The sequence below is a fragment of the Dermacentor albipictus genome, unplaced genomic scaffold (genome assembly GCF_038994185.2).
Source record: "Dermacentor albipictus isolate Rhodes 1998 colony unplaced genomic scaffold, USDA_Dalb.pri_finalv2 scaffold_18, whole genome shotgun sequence".
Classification (NCBI taxonomy): Eukaryota; Metazoa; Arthropoda; class Arachnida; order Ixodida; family Ixodidae; genus Dermacentor; species Dermacentor albipictus.
Window position 1 is genome coordinate 5,728,093 of NW_027225572.1, and position 23,437 is coordinate 5,751,529.

The 23,437-nt window shown below is 47.3% G+C and overlaps 1 long non-coding RNA gene across 1 annotated transcript in view; it reads left to right on the forward strand.

Annotated features, from left to right (window-relative positions):
• Positions 1 to 4,639, forward strand: part of LOC135908761 (uncharacterized) — a 54,348-nt gene extending 49,709 nt beyond the window's left edge. The window contains exon 3 of the long non-coding RNA XR_010566413.1: positions 4,427 to 4,639. This is a non-coding gene — a long non-coding RNA (uncharacterized lncRNA). The remainder of the gene's footprint in view (positions 1 to 4,426) is intronic.
• The last annotated feature ends 18,798 nt before the right edge of the window (positions 4,640 to 23,437 follow it).

Genomic DNA, 23,437 nt, shown 5'->3' on the forward strand with positions numbered 1-23,437 from the left:
GCGAACAGTTTCAAAATTCTTTGAAGGTTGTCTGTGGTAGAAAGCTCAACACTAGCTTATGAGGCCGTCTACTCGTAGTGGCGGAGAGTACATGCAAAAAAATTGAAATGCAAAGTCGACTTATTAACAAACATTCACTTATTAACTTTTAGCTAATTATCTTATTACCGATATTTAAATTTACAAATTCTAGCAGTGGACTTCGCAAGGCGGATCCGCATGGAGCTAATTCTCACGACGCCACTAGCTTCGACATGTACATTCCCGAAGCTTGCGGAGAAATTCATTGGCGTTGCAGTTAATTGTGTGCTTCAGCGCAATAAACGATGTTTTCTTAAGAAATTAACTGTAACGCCACTACATTTCTCCGCAAAGCTCTGGAATATATATATCGAAACTGGCGTCTTCTTCAAAATTCGTTCCAAATGGATCTGCCTTGCGAACACCACTCCTACAACTTGTATATACCAATTTGCGCCATAATGTGATTAGTTCAAAACTTAATGCATTAGGGCATTTTTATTAATTAGCCGATTTTGAATCTCAACTTTTTGTGCGTGTATTGTCCGCTGATTTGAGTAGACCATCCCATGAACCAGAATTGTGATATATACCATAGGTAACTTTCAAAGTTTTTTTTAAAGTGTTCGCTAAAACATACAACATTCCATTGACTGTCCCTCAAACAGGCATTGGAAATTTTTATAGCCAGGGCAGTGTCTTAAACCACAACTTTCAATGTACGTACAAGAACTGGCACGCCCTGGAAGCTACAGGGGCTACTTGCTTTATCAGACCTCGGACACAAAACAGTCATTTTTTCTCTCCAAAATTTCATGTACATGAAATTACGTCTTTCCAAAAAGAATGTGATTTCCGTCAAGCAGTTGGTCTCACAAGGTGCAGATGACGCTGAGGTTCCCGACATTCCATAGAGACATGGCTTGTTGGAAACCATGTATGAGATGGCTTGCAACAATATATATATATATATATATATATATATATATATATATATATATATATATATATGTGTGTGTGTGTGTGTACATATATATACACTTGAGCGGTGCTACAAGGTAAACGGATCAAGTATGTAATGTCAACAGTTTCGATCCGATCGGTGGACCAATCGTCACCAGGGTTTACAAAAAATGGCAGTTCCGCCCGGTAGTGAAGACAGCAGACCGGGCGCCCGGTCATTCTCAGATACATCAAACCGAGAGGGGCAGTTGTGACAGTGAGTGACTTTCGGCGCTTTTACAGATCTACAGCTGCCTTTGGCAACTATGCAGGGCAAGAGGAAGGCGGAGTCCCATGTATGTAGAGCAAGAAGGTCAGTAAAAAAAAGAAAGAAAACGAAGGAAAGAAATGGAAAAAGCACACAGGAGGAGGGAGGCTTAAGTCGGAGAGTGAAGGGGGCGGGAAGCAGCGGCAGCTAGTTTCCCGCTGACCCGAGGCAAGGAGGGAGAAAACGGTCGCTGCGCAGCACCAGTGCGCGTGCTGCCGTTGTAGCGGGAGAGAGGGCAAGTTGAATCGGGTGGCGGGGGGAACAATAGAGAAGGGACCCAGAAGGAAGACAGAAGAGCGGCAACTTGTAGAAAGAAACACAGTGTCACAGTACACATATACAAGGCACGGCCCGTTCCGGCAACTCCTTGGTCCAGCTATAGTGCGAAAAAAATATATAGTTCCAAAAATAATATATGCGTGGGATTCTCAAAGCAAGTGCGCCCCTGGGCTTAGGTTTAGGGAGCCGAGGTAAATAACCTCCTTGTGGTCCAGTTTTTGAACGTTTAACCGACAACTGACATCAAGTCAGCTCGTGCGGATTCCAAGAAGGGGCAATAGGTCACTCAGGATGACCACTTGACCGACAGGGTGCAGGAAACTGAATTTATTGGTTTTCCGCTCGCCCCTTTGAGGCGCATGTGGAGGGACGAGCAAGTAGTGGCCAGCGTCTCAATTTTAGAGCACAGAACATGTATTGGCGATTCCCATGCACTCTCATTGCATAACCCAGAGCATGTCAGCCGCCCCAGACTCTCATTAATTCCTTTAGCGTACGTTCCAAATTTATGGATGAAAAAAGATTCTGTATGCTCGCGTGCGCGTGTGTGTTGGAAACCAGACTGCAAGAGCACAACGCTTACGCTTTCAAAGGAGTGATCTGGCAGCAAAATGTGCCTGGAGGAGGGTAAATTCGGTAGACTTTTCACATGCACGCGGTGATTGTTGAATTGCAGGCGGAAAGGGGTCTCTGTTTGTCCGATATATTCCTGCTTACCCACCTCGCACCGAATTTGTACACGACGTTGCTAGAATCACAGTCGAGATTTTCATTTTTATATACGAAGGACGAGTTCGATGCCTCAGCCGGGTCTGTTGTTGCCATGTAGCGGCATACCTTGCAACGAAGTTTCCCACACGGTCAACAGCCCTTGGGCGTGTTTGACTTCTGTGTCCTCGCCCTGACTAACAAATCCCTTAAATTTTTGTTTCTTCTATACACAACCCGAGGCGGCTGCTTGAAGATAGTAGCGAGTCGGATGCTCTGTTTCATGATGTTGAAATGGCGGTTGAGAATGACATTGACCCACGGAGCACCGGTAGTGTATGTGAGGACCAAGTTTGGATCTGATTGTGTATTGGTATTGCTTACCCTTTCTCCAAATATATGTGCTCGATGTAAGCTGCGGGCGCGTTCAGAGGCATCGTGTGCTATTTTCGGAGAATATTTTTTGCGTATGAGAGCAGATTTCAGTTCCTCGGCGTGTCGCTGAAATTGTGCAGAGTCGGAACAGACTCTTCTGTATCTGTGGGCCAGAGAGTAGGGAATGCTGGTTTTCATTGATGGGGGCGGCTACTATAGAAATGCAGATGATGCTGACGATATGTCGGCTTTCTGTATAGGGACGTGGAAATGCGACCGCCACTCAGTGACAGAGTGACGTCGAGGAAGTGAATACTATCTTGGGAGAAGTTGTGGGTAGTAGCAGATTGACGGGGTGCAGAGAATTGAAATAGGAAATGAAGTCCAACAGATTTTCATTGTCGGCCCACACAAAGAAAATGTCATCCAGGAATCGCTTATAAAATATTGGTATTACGGCCGAGTTTGCGAGGAAGGGTATTTCTAAAGATGCCATAAAGATATTTCGTTAATTTGGCGCCACCTTCGTTCCCATGGTGGTTCCGCTGATTTGCAGATAATGCATGTACTCGAACTCAAAGTGATTATATGTCAGTACTACATTTAGGTGAGTCTCAACTGTATCTTTATCTAATTGCCTAGGTTTGCTGGAGCCCGCGTGAGCTGAAACTGCGGAAGCTATGCCGTCGGCTTGAGGTATGTTAGTGTACAAAGATGCGACATCCATAGTGACCAAGTAATCCCCCGCCGTTACCGTCAGGTTTGATACCTCCCGAAGGAAGTGATTTGTGTCTTTATTGTGCGAGGGGAATGAATATTGGAAGTCCTTAATGAGACCGTCAATAAAGCTGGATATTTTCTTGGTCACTGTTCCATTACTGGAAACGATAGGCCGATCGGGATTGTTTATTTTGTGAATTTTTGGTAGTAGGTAGAAACGGCCGGGGCCAGAGTTTCTTGGTATCGATGCCTTGAAAGTCTTTTCGGTTATCCTTATTTCGGCATCCTTTATTTCGCTTTCAAATTTCTCGGTAGGATTGCTTGGGAGTTCTGTGTAAAAGTTAGAGTTGTCCAGTTGACGGAAAGCTTTGGCTATGTAAACACTCCGGACAAATGCCACCACTGCACCACCCTTGTCCGCTGGCTTAATGACAATTGTTTGATCATCACGTAGGGTTCGCAGCACTTGCTCTTCCTCTTTTGAGAGGTTACTGAGGATGGGCCGATGCCTCTCGTACTCTTTTATAATGTCTTTTTGAACCTCACAAATATACATGTCCAAGTATTTGTCGCGTGCCTCGCCAGGTGTTAATGATTTTTCGGTGAGTTCAGGTAGCTGATCAAGACCCCGCTCTGTAGCTTTTCGATCATGAAAGTACTCCCGTAGTCGCAAATTTCTCTCGAAATCATCCAAATCTTGAAACAATTGAAGCGCATTCATCCTTCCTGACGCCGGACCAAAAGTTAGACCTTTTTGTCCGGCGTAAGGAAGGATGAACGAGTTTGAATTGTTTCAAGATATACATACATACATACATACATACACACACACACACACACACACAAACATATATATATATATATCTAGGTGCAGCGGTGGCGTAGAGGCAGAACATGCGCCCCGCGTGCAAGGAGGCCGTGGTTCGAATCCCGGTGCTGCGCAACTTTCCACGGGATTATAAAAGAAAATCGCGTGTTGATAAAACTGCTTAAACAAGCCTGGAGTGCGGCCTGATCCCTGTGACCAGAACCGGTAACGCAATCTTTCCCCAGAGCAGGATTGGCCACCCTGGTGCAGTACTTGGCCACAACCTCCGGTATGAACACAACATTCAAACCCGGCCCTCAGTCCCCAGCAGCTGCGAAGCAACTGACCATGGCGGCGGACAGACCTGCAACGCAGCAGAGGGTGCTAAGAATCTTTGGATCCGGACAGGCCTCCATTGAAATCTGAACCTGGCAACGTTCAACGCTGGAACGTTATCTAGTGAGGTGAGTCTAGCAGTGCTATGGGAGGAATTAGAGGGCAGTAAATGGGATATAATAGGGCTCAGTGAAGTTTGGAGAACAAAAGAAGCATATACAGTGCTAAAAAGCGGGGTCGTCCTGTGCTACCGGGCCTTAGCGGAGAGACGAGAACTAGGCGTCGGATTTCTGATTAATAAGAATATAGCTGGTAACATAGAGGAATTCTATAGCCTTAACGAGAGGATGGCAGGTCTTGTCGTGAAACTTAGTAAGAGGTACAAATTGAAGGTCGTACAGGACTACGCGCCTACATCTAGCCATTATGATCAGGAAGTCGAAAGCTTCTATGAAGACGTGGAATTTGTGATGAGTAAAGTCAAAACAAAATAAACTATACTTATGGGCGACTTCAGTGGCAAGGTAGGAGAGAAGCAGACAGGAGACAAGTCAGTGGGGGAATATGGCAAAGGCGCTAGGAATAGCCGGGGAGAGTTATTAGTAAACTTTGCAAAACAGAATCATATGCCGATAATGAATAGCTTCTTCCGCAAGCGGGATAGCCGAAATTGGACGTGGAGGAGCCCGAATGGCAAGACTACAAATGAAATAGACTTTATACTCTGCGCTAACCCTGGCATCATACAAGATGTGGACATGCTCGGCAAGGTGCGCCGCAGTGACCATAGCATGGTAAGAACTCGAATAAGCCTAGACCTAAGGAAGGAACGAAAGAAACTGGTGCATAAGAAGCGGATCAATGAGTTAGCAGTAAGAGGGAAAATAGAGGAATTCCAGATCAAGCTACAGAACAAGTATTCGGCTTTAACTCAGGAAGAGGACCTAAGTGTTGAAGCAATGAACGACAACCATGTGGGCATCATTAAGGAGTGTGCAATGGAAGTCGGTGGTAACTCCGTTAGGCAGGATACCAGTAAAATATCTCAGCAGACGAAAGATCTGATCAAGAAACGCCAATGTATGAAAGCCTCTAACCCTACAGCTAGAATAGAACTGGCAGAACTTTCGAAGTTAATCAACAAGCGTAAAACAGCTGGCAAAAGGAAGTATAATATGGATAGAATTGAACATGCTCTGAGGAACGCAAGACGCCTAAAAGCAGTAAAGAAGAAAGTCGGAATTCGCAGGAATAGATGTCTGCGTTCGGATACAAATCCGGCAATATCATTACTAATATGGATAAGATAGTTCAAGTGGCTGAGGAGTTCTATAGAGATTTCTACAGTAGCAGTGACACCCACGACGATAATGGAAGAAATAATAGTCCAGAGGAGTTTGAAGTCCCACAAATAACGCCGGGAAAACTAAAGAAAGCCTTGGAAGCCACGGAGAGGGGGAAGGCAGCTGGGGAAGATCAGGTAACAGCAGATTTGTTGAAGGATGGTAGAGAGATTGTTCTAGAGAAACTGGCTACCCTGTATACGCAATGCCTGATGACCTCGAGCATACCGGAATCTTGGAAGAACGCTAACATAATCCTAATCCATAAGAAAGGGGACGCCAAAGACTTGAAAAATTATAGACCGATCAGCTTACTGTCAGTTGCCTACAAACTATTTATTAAGGTAATCGCAAATAGAATCAGGAACACCTTAGACTTCTGTCAAGCAAAGGACCAGGCAGGATTCCGTAAAGGCTACTCAACAACAGACCATATTCACACTATCAATCAGGTGATACAGAAATGGGGGGAATATTACCAACCTTTATATAAAGCTTTCATTGATTACCAGAAATCGTTTGCTTCTGTCGGAAACTTAGCGGTAATGAAGGCCTTAGTGATTTAGATTGTCGACGAGCCGTATGTAATAATACTCAACGATATCTATAGCGGCTCCACAGCCACCATAGTCCTTCATAATGAAAGCGACAAAATCCCAATAAAGAAAGGCGTCAGGCAGGGAGATACGATCACTCCAATGCTATTCACAGCCTGTTTACAGGTGGTATTCAGAGACCTGGATTGGGAAGAATTGGGGATAAAAGTTAATGGAGAATACCTTAGTAACTTGCGATCCGAAAATGATACTGCCTTGTTTAGTAACTCAGGGGACCAATTGCAATGCGTGCTCAATGACCTGGAGAGGCGAAGCAGAAGAGTGGGTCTAAAAATTAATCTGCAGAAAACTAAAGTAATGTTTAACAGTCTCGGAGGAGAACAACAATTTAAAATAGGTAGCGAGGCACTGGAAGTGGTAAGGAAATACATCTATTTGGGGCAGGTAGGGATGGCAGATCCGGATCATGAGACTGAAATAACCAGAAGAATAAGAATGGGCTGGGGTGCATTTGGTAGGCATTCTCAGATCATGAACAGGAGGTTGCCATTATCCCTCTAAAGAAAAGTGTATAACAGCTGTCTTAGAATTACTCAAGTACGGGGAAGAAACCTGGATGCTTACGGAAAGGGTTCTACTTAAATTGAGGATGAGGCAACGAGCTATGGAAAGAATAATGATAGGTGTAACGTTAAGGGATAAGAAAAGAGCAGGTTGGGTGACGGAACAAATTCGAGGTAATGACATCTTCGATGAAATCAAGGAAAAGAAATTGGCATGGGCAGGACATGTAATGAGGAGGGAAAATAACCGATGGTCAGTAAGGGTTACGGGCTGGCTTCCAAGGGCCGGGAAGCGTAGCAGGGGGCGGCAGAAAGTTAGGTGGGCGGATGAGATTACGAAGTTTGCAAGGACGACATGAGCAGAATTTGTGCATGACTGGGGTAGTTGCCGCAGTATCAGAGAGGCCTTTGCCTTGCAGTGGGCCTAACCAGGATGATGATGATGATGATATACATACATACAAATATATATATATATATATATATATATATATATATATATATGTGTGTGTGTGTGTGTGTGTGTGTGTTTGTGTGTGTGTGTGACACATAAAATATGTCGAGACAACGGAGTACCAGTTGTATGGGAAGGTCGAAAAGCTATCGAAGTGGTGGGAATTCCCACGGACGGAAGCAACGATGTCCTCTAACTCAATTGCTGTTCATTCTTTATGTTGAGGGCATAGAAAGGCGCGTGCAAAAGAGTGAATTAGGGTTTCATTTATCATACGTGCGTAATGGACAAATGGTGCAACAGAAGCTCCCTGCACTGATGTACGTGAACGACATAGTGCTACTAGCGAACAATAAGATAGATATACTGACGCTTGCAAATATCTGTGATAACGAAGCGACAAATGTAGGCGTCAATATTACCACAGAGGTATTGGTAATTCTGATTTTCAGGGAAAAGACCAGTAATTACGTGGCGTCAGTTCAGCACCAAATCATACCCATATTCAAACAATATATATAGCTCAGCGTGTGCACAAACGAAGGAAAGACGCACTGAAGCGTCCACGAAGAGAATCTGAAAATAAAGAGGAAGCGGAATGCCGCAGCAATGAAGCACGAATCACTGTGTTGGCCCCACTAATTATGAGGTGGTGCGTATAATCTGGAGAGGACTAGCGGTGCGAGCGCTATCGTTTGCAAATGCCATTATCTGAAATCAAGAATTCGATGAAAGCTTATCTGGTTGGAATTACTCATTGTCAAGGGTAAAACCGACGCCAACCAAAAACAGTAAAAAAAAGAAACCATGGCGTTGCAGCACCCATACGAGACTTGTGACTATGCCATTCTCTTGTCACGTGGTAGTGACGGTGAAGAAAGCAGCAAAACTGGGAGTTGCGAAACTAGTGTTTTATTGGGCCGAATTTGTGCCCTCACGAACAGGCCACCATTTAAGAACGGCGACCACGCCGAACACAGTCCGCAATCGGCGAAATTCTGAATTACGTGTCGAACGCCTCGGCTTTTATACATCAGTCATCGAAGGTTCCAGAATAATCACTGGTGCCCGCGCGTCTTCCAGAAAGGTCTACACCATTCGCGTCACGTATACATGAAATCAGATTACGCAAGGTTCAGTGACACCACACAGCAAAAAGAGTGATCCATAACATTCGGAGGGCTTCCGCTACACGCAGGTGCGTCCTGCACTGTACTATAACATTTGTTAGACGGTGAAAAGCGGTCCCCCGGAAATGACAAAGAAGTACACGTGTCAATGCCCCGCTCTCAGAAAGCATCGTCCCGATGCTGCAAACTAAACCGGAGAGTTAGAACCTAAGGACACTAATCAAGCAAAACAACAATACAACAAAGGGCAGTCTTGTGTTTAGGACGGTCCCAAGGTTCCTTAGCCCTAGTAGAACGCCTTAAGCCGCACAACGTGGACTATTTTAGGTCGTGAGTGGGCGCCGCTGTGATTGTGAAATGCCGTCTGGCATCACCTCATACTCGACTGTACCAATGCGCCGGATTATCTTGTAGGGTCAGATATAGCAGCGTAATACTTTCCCACTGAGTCCTCATCGGCGTATAGTGGCCGGGTTGGTACTCGACGTAGCCTCGTCGAAGGTTATTAACTCACCACTCTGGTGTTGCCCTAAATGGGAAGAAATTAAGCTTTCGCCGTCAACATAACCGCTAACTATCGTGAATCAAAGCATCTAGCAAGGAAAGCTACGCCTACATTGATTGCCACAGCATCATCATCATCATCCTGGTTACGCCCACTGCAGGGCAAATGTCTCTCTTATACTTCTCCAACAACCCCGGTCATGTACTATTTGTGGCCATGTCGTCCCTTCAAACTTCTTAATCTCATCCGCCCACCTAACTTTCTGCCGCCCCCTGCTATGCTTCCCTTCCCTTGGAATCCAGTCCGTAACCTTTAATGACCATCGGTTATCTTTCCTCCTCATTTCATGTCCTGCCCATGCCCATTTCTTTTTCTTGATTTCAACTAAGATGTCATTAACTCGCGTTTGTTCCCTCACCCAATCTGCTCTTTTCTTATCCCTTAACGTTACACCTATCATTCTTCTTTCTACAGCTCGTTGCGTCGTCCTTAATTTGAGTAGAACCCTTTTCGTAAGCCTCCAGGTTTCTGCCCCGTAGGTGACTACTCGTAAGACACAGCTATTATATACTTTCCTTTTGAGGGATAATGGTAACCTGCTGTTCATGATGTTAGAATGCCTGCCAAACGCACCCCGGCCCATTCTTATACTTCTGATTATTTCCGTCTCATGATCCGGATCCGCCGTCACTACCTGCCCTAAGTAGATGAATTCCCTTACCACTTCCAGTGCCTCGCTACCTATTGTAAATTGTTGTTCTCTTCCGAGACTATTCAACATTACTCTAGTTTTCTGCAGATTAATTTTTAGACCCACTCTTCTTCTTTGCCTCTCCAGGTCACTGAGCATGCATTGCAATTGGTCCCCTAAGTTACTAAGCAAGGCAATATCATCAGTAAATCGTAAGTTACTAAGATATTCTCCATTAACTTTTATCCCCAATTCTGCCCAATCCAGGTCTCTGAATACCTCCTGTAAACACACTGTGAATAGCATTGGAGACATAGTACGTCCCTGCCTGACGCCTTTCTTTATTAGGATTTTGTTGCTTTCTTTATGGAGGACTATGGCGGCTGTGGAGCCGCAATAGATATCTTTCAGTATTTTTACATACGGCTCGTCTACACCCTGGTTCCGTAATGCCTCCATGACTGCTGAGGTCTCGACAGGATCAAATGCTTTCTCGTAATCAATGAAAGCTATATATAAGGGTTGGTAATATTCCGCATAATTCTCTATCACCTGATTGATAGTATGAATATGGTCTATTGTTGAGTAGCTTTTACGGAATCCTGCCTGGTCCTTTGCTTGACAGAAGTCTAAGGTGTTCCTGATTCTATTTGCGATTACCTTAGTAAATAGTTTGTAGGCAACTGACAGTAAGCTGATCGGTCTATTTTTTTTCAAGTCTTTGGCGTTCCCTGTCTTATGGATTAGGATTATGTTAGCGTTCTTCCAAGATTCCGGTATGCTCGAGGTCATCAGGCATTGCGTATACAGGGTGGCCAGTTTCTCTAGAACAATCTGTCTACCATCCTTCAGAAAATCTGCTGTTACCTGATCTTCCCCAGCTGCCTTCCCCCTCTCCGTGGCTTCCAAGGCTTTCTTTAGTTTTTGCGGCGTTATTTGTGGGACTTCAAATTCTTCTGGACTATTATTTCTTCCATTACCGTCGTGGGTGTCACTGGTACTGTAGAAATCGCTATAGAACTCCTCAGCCACTTGAACTATCTCATCCATATTAGTAATGATATTGCCGGATTTGTATCCTAACGCATACATCTAGATTACGAGTAATAAAAACAGCGCTAAACGACGGGACAAGTGAAGGGACACAGACAACGGCGCTGACTAACAACCAAAGTGTGTTTATTCCGTCAGTCAGCATATATATGCTCCGCCGCTATCTGAAACCACAGAATCTACAGGATAGGGCATGCGCAGGGGGAATGCAATTAATGTGATAAGAAGGCAATCTCCTTTGGAAGGAGAGAAATGGACGGGAGGCTTACACATGCATCACCACTGACGTGAATGTGGAAGGCTTCGGATATAAGGCGTGCGCGGTCATCACGATATTTTGACAGATAGGTTACACCTTCGAAGGATGGCTTGCAGCCGCATTCATTGCAATGTAGTGACAACTGAGTATCTTTTGCCCGTTTCTGAAATTTGTTGAAGTGCTCGCGCATGCGGTCGTTGATGCAATGCCCCGTTTGGCCGATATAAAAACGCTTGCATGAAAGAGGGATCTTGTAAACCACACAGTCACAACAGTCAGCAACAAACCTCTGTCTGTGCTCACTACACTGTGGTCACTGTGGTCACTACATTGCAATGAATGCGGCTGCAAGCCATCCTTCGAAGGTGTAACCTATCCGTCAAAATATCGTGATGACCGCGCACGCCTTATATCCGAAGCTTTCCGCATTCACGTTATTGGTGATGCATGTGTAAGCCTCCCGTCCATTTCTCTCCTTCCAAAGGAGATTGCCTTCTTATCACATTAATTGCATTGCCCCTGCGCATGCTTTATCCTGTAGATTCTGTGGTTTCAGATAGCGGCGGAGCATATACATCCTGACTGACGGAATAAACACACTTTGGTTGTTAGTCAGCGCCGTTGTCTGTGTCCCTTCACTCGTCCCGTCGTTCAGCGCTGTTTTTATTGCTCGTAATCATGAACCAACCAGCCCAAATGCGTACTCTTTTGCATACATCTATCCTTGCGAATTCCAAGTTCTTCTTTACTGCTTTTAGGCGTCTTCCGTTCCTCAGAGCATGTTCAATTCTATCCATATTATACTTCCTTTTGCCATCTGTTTTACGCTTGTTGATTAACTTCGAAAGTTCTGCCAGTTCTATTCTAGCTGTAGGGCTAGAGGCTTTCATACATTGGCGTTTCTTGATCAGATCTTTCGTCTGCTGAGATATTTTACTCGTATCCTGCCTAACGGAGTTACCACCGACTTCCATTGCACACTCCTTAATGATGCCCACATGGTTGTCGTTCATTGCTTCAACACTAAGGTCCTCTTCCTGAGTTAAAGCCGAATACTTGTTCTGTAGCTTGATCTGGAATTCCTCTATTTTCCCTCTTACTGCTAACTCATTGATCGGCTTCTTATGTACCAGTTTCTTCCGTTCCCTCCTCAGGTCTAGGCTAATTCGAGTTCTTACCATCCTGTGGTCATGTGCAGCGCACCTTGCCGAGCACGTCCACATCTTGTATGATGCCAGGTTTAGCGCAGAGTATGAAATCTATTTCATTTCTAGTCTCCCCGTTCGGGCTCGTCCACGTCCACTTTCGGTTAACGCGCTTACGGAAGAAGGTTTTCATTATCCGCATATTATTCTGTTTCGCAAACTCTACTAATAACTCTCCCCTGCTATTCCTAGTGCCTATGCCATATTCCCCCACTGCCTTGTCTCCAGCCTGCGTCTTGCCTACCTTGGCATTAAAGTCGCCCATTAGTATAGTGTATGGTATAGAGCGCAGCGGTGGCGTAGGGGTAGAGCACCCGCCTCGCGTGCAAGAGGTCCGTGGTTCGAATCCCGGTGCCGGCAATTTTCGACCGGATAAAATAAAATCCGCGTGTTGATAAAATTGCACAAACAGGCCTGGAGTGTCGCCTGATTGCGGTGACCAGAACCTGTAACGCGCACTCCCTCACCAGAGTAGGATTGGCCACCCTGGTGTAGTACTTGGCCACAACCTCCTGATTGCCACAATGCGTGTGATGTGCATAACTTTTGCTTTGCTGGCTAGCGATCCGCCGTTATGTCATCCCACAAGAACGTCAGACTGGGCCTGCACGTTTCAGCACAAAATGAGAGTTGTTCGTCGCCTGCATGAAGAGACGTCTATTCCTCGGGATGGCATCATTCTGGATGAGCCCAAAGATTTAGGTTGAGCAAAAGCTGCATTTGTGGAACGAGTTCGCTGCCCTATTGAACCCAGAGGGCTCGGCCACAAAGGAAGCCGGGCACTGACAGATGTTTTGGACGAAGGATATTTTCTTCTGGCGCTGAGATGCCACCGCAGTTTCCGGTGCTTGCGAGGAGTGATTTGGTTGCTCGCGATGTTGAGAATGCTCTTCATAATTGCAGCACCATGGGTGGAGGCCACCTGCCCGGCCTTCGTGGCCACATCCTACAATTTGATGGCACCTGCACGGTGACGAGCATATGTGGGCCCTTTCTGCCAGGTGGTTGACGAGGTAAGACGTTAATAAACGTCGCAAAAGCAAGGGTGAGCACCAGTATTTTTTTGGCAATCACGTCGGGTATACTGCATCGCGTAGGCAATTTTATACCGAAGTCAGGCACGGTGCTTTCAATCGGGATCAAACTTGATAAATTTTATTACTTCGCAAGTCCCGTGTGACGCAATATAACATATGTAGCTTCTCTGCCGTTATTCGCAAGAAGGTCCCGACTGACCTCGAAGTCGAAAGGCTGACATACGTTCTCAAAGCAAAGGAATAGATAACCATTACGAAGAAAGAACAAAAGCTAAATCTGTGGCTTAGGAAAAGAAAGCGAAGTTTAACAGTGCCATAGAGGAGCACTGTCAGTTACTAAGCAAAAAGCAGTGGGGCGAGATATGCAACTCCGTGTACGGACAAATGGGGGTGGGTGCTAAGTGGAATCTCCTAAAGCACCGGCTAGACGAAACCAATACTTGGTCGAAGCAGAGGAAACTGGTGGAGACAATCATGCACGAGGCCACTCGAAAAGGAGACGTGCCGAAATTCCCGGACAGCCTGGCCTGAAGGTATCTCCCACTGGGTACGGCTGCGTACAACGACTACCCTACGTAAAGGCGTAGATTGTGCCCCGAGCTGGACGCTCCTTTCAAATCTTACGAGGCTAGGGAGGCCTTACAAAGTCTCCATACCAGGTCTGCACCGGGGCCCCACCATGTCACAAATAAGGCCCTCATGAAGTTAGAAGATGACTCCATAGACTGGCTCACAGAAGAAATCAACAAGACCTGGAAGACGCGCAATGTTTCCCGGGGCTGGAAAGAAGTCGTTGTAATACTAATGCCCAAGCCCGGCAAACCTCTGAACTTGTGCCATCTCGGACCGATTTCCCTCACCTCCTGTGTCGAAAACGTAACGGACCACGTAATTCACCTTCACATAGCCAAGCCCATAGCATGGTGGGCTTCAGAGCAGGCGTGTCGACACAAGAAGCTATGAAACTCATCAAGGCTAAGATCATAGACAACGATGCGAGGGACGTGCGAGGTATTATCAGCCTCGACTTGGAGAAGGCCTTCGATAACGTATCGCAAAGATATAGAATCCGTGTCGAAACTCAACCTAGGCCAGGCTTCAACCTATACGAGACCTGTGCCAACATTCCTAGGGTAGATACTCTACCGTTCCTCGGAATGCTCATTGAGTCTAGCGGAGGCAACATTACCATGCTCAGGAAAATCACGACAAATGCAGAGTGCATGATCGGCCTGATCATTAGAATCTCCAACAAGAGAGGAGGTCTGAAGGAGGATAATCTCCTCAGACTCGTCGACGTATTCCTCATGAGCCACATCGTCTACGCGGCTGCAATGAGAAGTGGTGCACACCCGAAAAGGACAAATTGAATTTGCTAATCCGTAAGAGTATCAAGAAAGTTCCGGTAAATGCCATCACGGAGCGCCTTCTCCATATGTGTGTACATAACACTCGGCGAAATCATCCAAGCTCAAGAAATGGCTCCAATATTATATCTCTCCAGCACCCCCGCGGGGAGGTAGATTCTCGCGGTCTTGGGAGTCAGCCCCACTGTAGTGGAGGAACGTAAATGTGCAAATGTGCATCATGGTTGCTCCTTTTCCCAATAAACGTACGTCCGCAACACAATGCATCCACACGCGGAGCTCTGCCAGTGGCACTGCTCCGGAAGAACAAGGAATCGCCTCACACGGCTCCGTATGGGCGCACATCGGGCTTCGTCGCAACGGTAGTCAACCACGAAGGAAAGGTCACTTGCGCGGCCTCCATCAGAGGTTCCATACTGGCTAATGCGGAGCAGGCAGCGATCGCTTTGACACTCCTATACGAAGAGAGAACAGAAATCTTCGCTGACTCAAGGACGGAGGTCAGGGCATTCACCTCGGGCTCCATCGACGAATATGCACATAGAATCATCAACGCTAAAGAGAGTTATCTGTCCATATACTTTCACGTGGCTCCCGGCACATCTCGACTCTCAGCTGGATTCTCTCCAGAACCTCAACGACATCGTACACGTCCAAGCGCGCGCACTAACCCACCGCGCGTACGCGAATGCGAGTCGATGTCCGGCTGAACCTGGGCTTGTCAAGCCCGGAGACACTCTTGCCCCCTTTAACGAGTTAACTAAGCTCTGCGACTTTGGCCGGAGAGTCTACACTCCCTGCCCCCCCCCCCCCCCCGGTAAGGTAAACATACTGCAAGCCATCACATTGCACATGCTTTAGACAGGATCGTATCTAAAGTTGACTTTATTGCACTGCATCAATCCAGATGCTGTTAGTCCGGTAGACCCGAGCTGTGGACAGAGAACAGTAACAAGCATGTGATGCCCCCTCGGGCATAATTTTCGTTGGCCCGCCAGGCTTGGTTGTCTGTCAGGCTCGGTAGGCAACATTGGCCACAGCACCAATAAGCACCAGCGAGCACAGCTGCTCGGCGGTCAGTCATCGTTCATCACCACCACGCAGCGGAGCGTCTGTCTAACGGAGGGTGCCTCGAGCCCTCCCTCATTCATGAACCCGGGTGGATCGCGACAAGAAATGACTTAGAACACATGCTCTGGGTATTCCCGTCGTTACAGAGAGGCCCACAGAGCTGTACCGCAGAAGAGTGGAGCTCTGTGCTGCGGGGCTCCGAGTTTTCACCCCACGTATGGGCCGAGCAGAGAGCGCACAATGCGACTAAATGGGCTCTTGCCATCAGTGACACAGCAAAATCTTGAGGCGTTGCAGTTTCCCCTGAAGCTGTTTCTTTTGAGCAGTTCCACAAATAGGACAAGTTCTCTGTAAATAAATCACGCACATTAAACTGATGCCGCATACGACTTATTCTCTTAAAACCTTGGCAACACGCTTTCAAGTATTAGCTAAACAAATCTATCACATAGGCTGTAACTGGGCCACACACATTTGATCGCACATGCTGACTCTGATTGTTCTCCCCATTCGCATAAAACTTCATGTGGGTAACATTTTCTCCTATGTAGCACGGTAAATTGTTTGGTGTTTGCAAAACATGGCTGCAATGCTCTGGACCCTTTGCATTCATAATTATTTGCAAAGGCTGTACATAAACCGATAGATAACATGTAGATATTTTAAATTTAGCCTGCAGATCGCCTATAAAATACGCATAATTTTATTAAGATATGAACACTATGTTTTGCTTAGTTTATTGAGGACACTGCAGAACTCGAACTCGGACGCAGCAAACTGTTGAAAAAAGAAAAGAAAAAAAGGTTCAATAATGATTTACATCGTTTGTAATTAAGGCAGGTACCGGTAAGAATTGCCACACAATACACCTATGGTTGTGCCTATTTCTACCAAATTTGAAGTTTGCACCTTGTTCAAGGAGTCATGGAAACGTTAGACATGTTGACAGTATGACATTTCACAATCCTTGAATACCTAATTTTATATAATGTCCACAACGTGTTTCATAAGGATAGCAATAGGGGCTTGTTGGTACGGCATATCTTATTTTGTTTTAGCGCAAGCTTGACAAGTAGAAAAGAAGGCACATCTGACACACAGCGCTGTGTGTGTCAGATGTGCCTTCTTTTGTCCTTGTCAAGCTTGCGCTATAACAAAATAAGACGTGCTTCATAATTGCAACAAAGTGCAACCAGTGGAGGAGGAGGAGGAGGAATAAACTTTATTTGTGCACATCAGATTTGAGACCTAGGCCTCTACCTAAATGACGGCCTCGAGCCCTTGGGCCCTGGCGGCATCTTTGGCCTGCTGGATTGCCTTGCGTTGGTCTTCCGGTGCACAGCTGAGCAACGCGGTCTCCCACTGCTCTCCGGTTTTAATTATTTTATTCTGTATGAGTGTACGAGGACAAGCCCATACCATGTGTTGTAGGTCCGCCCTTTCTTCACAGAACCTACATCTATCCGTGTAAAGGCCCGGGTAGTAGCGGTGGTAGGCCACCGGGTTCGGATATGTACCTGTTTGTAAGAGGCGCCATGCCGTCGCTTGCCGTCTATTTAACGAGGAGTGTGCCGGGGGGAAATGGGCCCTTCCTAATTTATAGTGTTCGGTGATCTCGTTAAAGCTGGTCATCCGGTCTCTCTCCGTTCCCAGTATTTGTTGCGTGTCACCTGCTCGGCCTGTCAGTTCTCGAGCCAGGTTGTGCGCTATTTCGTTCCCGGGAAGGGAGGAATGTGCGGGTGCCCATATAATGTGAATATCGCGAGCTTCACGAAAGTTGTTTAAAATTCGGAGTGCTTCCGGCGAGATTCTTCCTTCTGCATAGTTCTTGACTGCTGTCTTGCAGTCGCTTACTACGATGTTGGCTTCCGTGGAGGCTATTGCCAGTGCTAAGGCAGCTTCCTCCGCCACCTCTGCCTTCCATGTTTTCACCGTCCCACTAACTCCAAAGACATCTCTTCATCGCTTCCTCATTCACAATTCCAAACTCATCAATATGTCATGCATGAACATTCCAGCCATGGTGTAGCTTAAATATAGAAGTGGTATTGATATTTGTTTGCGGAACTAAATGAAAAACAACAACAAAAATATGTGCCATGACATAGACGATTCAGAGTTCCAACCGAGAAAAGAACAATAATGCACAAAGCATTTGCCTTTTCTGCATCTCTTCAAACTAAAATCGAGAGCGTTTTTGGATGAACATGTGGGAATTTGAGTAATACATACAGTTGTGCGCCATTACAACCAAGTGCTTGGGGCGTCCAGAATCACGTATTGTACTGGTCACTTAGCTTTAAGGCTTGCGCACTGCACACCTCACATTAGGAGCGGAACAAAATTATTCCTTCATTAAACAGGTCACTTTGTCGTATCAGTGCTTGACTCTGCAGTCAATTTTCAATAGGTGCTTGTCCGATTGTGCTGGAATGGATGCTGATGTAATGATTTTTTCTAGATTCTTTGTGGCATTGTCTAGTGCGTAGACCGGCTGGCTGCAGCAACCCAGTGGGTGGTTGCTGCTGTTGAGCGGCAGGCAGGCACTGCGGCCAGTGGGCCAACTTTCCCAACGGCTGGCCTTGCTTATGCAGGAGGCAGTGGCTGCAAGACGACAGCAGTTGATTGTATTTTAATTCTTGTATGTTTTCTGCGAGCTTGATTCTTTAATTTATGGACATGTGAAATTTCAGCTTTATTAAGTTCTATGTGTTTATTAGCAATGGACATACATATTTGCTGATCCATCTTATTCGTTTATTTTATTTTTTACTTATTTCCAAATTTATGGAGGTTGCTGGAAGATACTGAATGTAAAAGAACAGTTGCCTTATTTCAATTATGTGCACATAAAGTTACTTATTGCTATAACTCTATAATATGCGATTAATACAAGTTTCAATAATAAGATGAAGATATTTGAGTAAATTGAGATAGATGGCAGTCCTGCTAGTGTTTGCTCTTTCTCAACTTCTTCTGGAATGAGGTCCCATTTTTTTCGCAATGTTCCTCATCCAGTGTGTACGTCAAGTCACTAGATCGGGGCTTCCCAAGTATGCGCGACGTGGAATGTAGTGGAGCTCACTCTTGACTGAGAAGCTGCAGCCAGCGAGCGAACTGGGTACGAGCCACGCGATGGCAACGGGGCTTTTTAGCCTGCCGATCTTCTTCTTCAAAATCACCCCCGGAATTGAAGAGTAGCCATCCTGGCGACCTAGGAAGAGGTGGGCGGATCGTAGTACTGCTTCAGCCCGTCAATGTGTCCAGTCTCTCGTCCTCGTCGATGGAGATCGGGAGATGGCGATATGGGTTCGACCACGTAGTTCACTGGTGGTGTTTGTGCAACCACGCGGTGGGGCCCGTGGTACTTCGGGAGCAGCTTGGACGAAAGGCCAGGAGCAGCAACAGGCGGGACCCAAAGCCACACGAGTGAGTCGACGGGGAAGGGGTGAGGGGGAGGATTGAGGTCATGGCGCTCTTTTTGGCGCCACTGTTGAGCAGACGTCAAAGAACGGGCCAGTTGTCGGCATTTCTCGGCGTGCTGAGCAATCGCAGAAATAGGTGAGCATTCAGCAGGGTCCGGCCGGTACGGGAGAACAGTATCAATGGTGCTGGAGGGATGGCGGCCGTAAAGCAGGAAGAATGGCGAGAATCCAGTAGTGGCTTGAGAGGCAGTGTTATATGCGTAAGTGACAAACGGAAGTACAAGATCCCAGTTGGAGTGGTCAGATGCCACACACATTGATAGCATGTCACCAAGAGCTCTGTTGAATCGTTCTGTTAAGCCATTGGTCTGTGGATGATAAGCAGTAGTAGTGCGGTGAATAATTTGGCATTCAGATAGGAGTGACTGCAGGATGTCTGAGAGGAATACGCGGCCCCGATCGCTCAACAGTTCGCGAGGGGCGCCATGGCGGAGAACGAAGTTGTTTAGTATGAACGAGGCGATACCTTTTGCTGATGCAGCAGGCAAGGCGGTGGTTCCGGCATACCGTGTCGAATGATCTACGGCCACAACAATCCATCGGTTGCCAGCGCCAGTAGATGAAAGAGGCCCGTATATATCAATGCCGACGCCGTCGAATGGTTGAGCTGGGCAGGGAAGTGGTTGGAGAGGTGCGGTGGAGAGATGCGGGACACATTTGCGTCGCTAGCAGGCAATGCAGGAGCGCACGTATTTGTGGACGAAGGTGTACATCCCTCGCCAATAATATTGACACATGTATACTTATCTTTATCGGGCGACCACGTTTGGCCACCTAACAAATGTTATCGTGCAGTGCAAGACGCGCCTGCATGTAAAAGATTTTTCTGGAATGTTATCGGTGGTTCCCTCCACTGTCTTTCACCGCAACTTGTGTAATCTGATTGCATGTATGCGCGACGCGAATAGTGCAGAACTTTGTGGAAGGCACGCGGGTCCCTTAGGTTAATCTGGAACATTCGACAACTGATCAAATAAAAGCCGACGCGCTTGACCCGCTGATCAGATTTTCGACGATCGCCGACCGTGTTCGCCGCTATCGTTGTGCTGTAAGTGTAGCCTGTTTTGTGGGCACAGGTTCGCCCGATAAAGGTTAGTTTTGTCTTTCACAGTATTGCCAGTATTGCTACTGTGTTCTTAACGTCACCACCACGTGACAATATCGTAGGCGAACCCGTGTGTAAGTTTTTGACGCTCTGCCGTGACCACACTGTGGGTCAGAATGAAAAGCGGAGCATAAATCTTGTCGTAGGTGGCGAGGCGCTACTAAGAGCCATTTGCGGCCGTCATTTTCGTAGTTGCGGCGGTATAAAAGTCCGTCGCGGATTGTGAAATGCTGCGCCTGTCGGCGTAACCCTCGAGGTGCTGAAGTTGCCGGAGGATTTGACAAAAAGTCGTATATCATGACGATCCATGGGTCTTTTCGTTGCTCCGATGCCGTGTCCTGGATGTCAAGTGGTGAGATGTCATGTCTATAAGTAGAAGTGCTGCTGTCTGAAGTAACTGGGCATCGGCGTCAGAGTGTTTGCGTCCAGAACGATAGACGACAGGGATATCGTATTCCTGGATTCGGAGGGCCCGCCGAGCGAGGCGGCCGGATGGGTCTTTTAGGCTGGACAACCAGCAAAGAGCGTGATGATCCATCACCACGTCAAAGCATCGACCGTAGAGATATGGACGAAATTTTTGAAGAGCCCATACGATAGCCAGGCACTCTTTTTCTGTGACTGAGTAATTGGCCTCAGGTTTCGTGGGGGCACGTCTAGCATAAGCGACTACGTATTCGGCATTAGTGTTCTTGCATTGTGCGAGCACGGCACCAAGGCCGACACCACTGGCGTCAGTGTGAAGTTCTGTAGGTACGCTTGGATCAAAATGGCGCAAGACTGGCGGAGACGTGAGGAGGTGACGAGAGTCGTAAAGGCATCATCAGAGGCTTCCGACCAAGCAGAAAGTTCATTGTCGCCTTGAAGAAGTTGGTTAAGTGGTGCGATCACTGTAGCGAAATTTCGAACGAAACGTCGAAAATAGGAGCATAGGCCAATGAAGCTGCGCAGTGCTTTCAAGTTAGTGGGCTTCGGAAATTCGGATACGGCGCGAAGTTTATCAGGATCAGGAAGAATGCCTTCTTTGGAGACAACGTGGCCTAATATAGTCAGTTTTCGAGCTGCAAATCGGCACTTTCTTAAGTTAAGCTGGAGACCAGCATTCCGGAGACATGTCAAAACTTGATGTAAACGCCGAAGATGGGTCGGAAAATCAGGGGAAAAGACGACAACGTCGTCGAGGTAGCAGAGGCAAGTATACCACTCCAGGCCACGCAGGATGCCGTCCATCATGCGTTCGAAGGTGACGGGTGCATTGCATAGACCGAAGGGCATCACAGTGAATTCATACAAGCCATCTGGTGTTACAAACGCGGTTTTAGAACAGTCAGCGTCAGCCATGGGCACCTGCCAGTAGCCAGAGCGGAGATCTAAGGAGGACAAAAACTCCGCTCCTTGCAAGCAGTCAAGTGCGTCGTCAATGCGTGGCAACGGGTATACATCCTTGCGGGTAATCTTGTTAAGCCTTCGATAGTGGACGCAAAATCTTGTGGTGCCGTTTTTCTTTTTAACTAGGATGACTGGTGATGCCCAAGGACTACTAGAAAGCTGGATGACACCGCGATTGAGCTTATCGTTCACCTGGTCATTGATAACTTGTCTTTCAGTCGCCGATACTCGGTAGGGACGCTGTCGAATTAGTGCGTGGCTCCCAGTGTCGATAGTTTGCGAAACAGTCGTGCGGCCGAGTGATGTTGCTTGGCAATCAAAGGAGGAAGGGAAGCCTTGGAGCAAGCGAAGAAGTTCGTCGCGCTGCGTCGTCGTAAGGTCACTGGCAATAGCTAGCGTAAAAGAACCCGGTAGGGACTGTGGACGCGATGCCTCGAGAGCAGCAATATAAGTGGAGTCGTCCATCGTGTCAAATATTGAAGATGAAGTCAGTGGCTCCGCTCTGGCAAGGCTTTCACGGCGGCGTAAAGTAATTGGTTCAGCCGATGGGTTGGAGACGCACATCAGAGAGGCGCCAGCTTGGAACTCGAGGACGGCGAACGGCAGTGGTAGTGAACGGCGGCGAACTAAGAGTTCAGAAGGAGCGAAGAGTACTGTGCCGTCATCTACATAGTCACAAGAGATACTGACAAGGGTGGAAGACCAGGCAGGTATAACGGTGTCTTCTGAAACAGAGATTTTGCGGCAATGGTCCTTATGGCCAGTGATATTATCAGTCGAAAACTGAAACAGCTCGATTTCGGCGCGGGCGCAGTCAATGATCGCATGATGTGTGGAGAGAAAGTCCCAACCTAATATGACGTCGTGGCAACACGACGAATTCTATGATATAGAGGACGTCCTGAATTACGACACGAACAGTGCAGGCGCCGGATGGCTCGACGTGCTGCGCGTTGGCAGTTCGAAGAGACAGTCCAGAAAGCGGCGTCGTCACTTTTCCGATCTTGCGGCAAATACGGGTATCTATCGCTGAAAGTGCAGCGCCGGTGTCGACAAGTGCTAGCGTCAATGTTCCTTCTATTGCGACTTCAATAACGTTCTTCGGGGAAGTGTGAGGCCTTATACATTTCGCTGGCACCGCAGTTCTCGCCTCCTGAACTGCGATATTTAGTTTTCCTGGCGCAAAGGGCTCCGACGCCAGTGCATGGGGGAAAGCGAGCGGCGGCGAGGAGAAGGTGAACGGCGGGCGGCGGAGAATGCGGTGTCGACAACAGGAGGAGATTCAAAGGTGTCCGAATAGTTGCGGCGTTGGTGGAAACGTGGCGCATATGGGCGCACATTGTTGGGGACGTTGGGGGTAAGGAGGCGACAGTGACGTGCTACGTGTCCAGCACGGCCACAATAAAAACAAATCGGGCAATTATCTTCCGTGCACCAATGATCTTGAGGTCGTGCATACTGCACCAGTGGCCGGACCGGAGCGGACACGGGCGGGTGCAAAGGCGGGCGAAGGGGACCATAGGTCTGTGGTGCAGGCCTCGAAGCGACTTCGGCGTACGTCAGGGGAGCGGCAACCGCAGCCTGCTGGAGAGAAGGTGGAATGTGGTCGGCTACCTGCTCCTTGATGACAGATTGGAGAGCGGGCGCCAACGGAGAATTCGACTGGCCGTGTGTGAGGGGAATCAGAGAAAGCTGACGAGCCACCT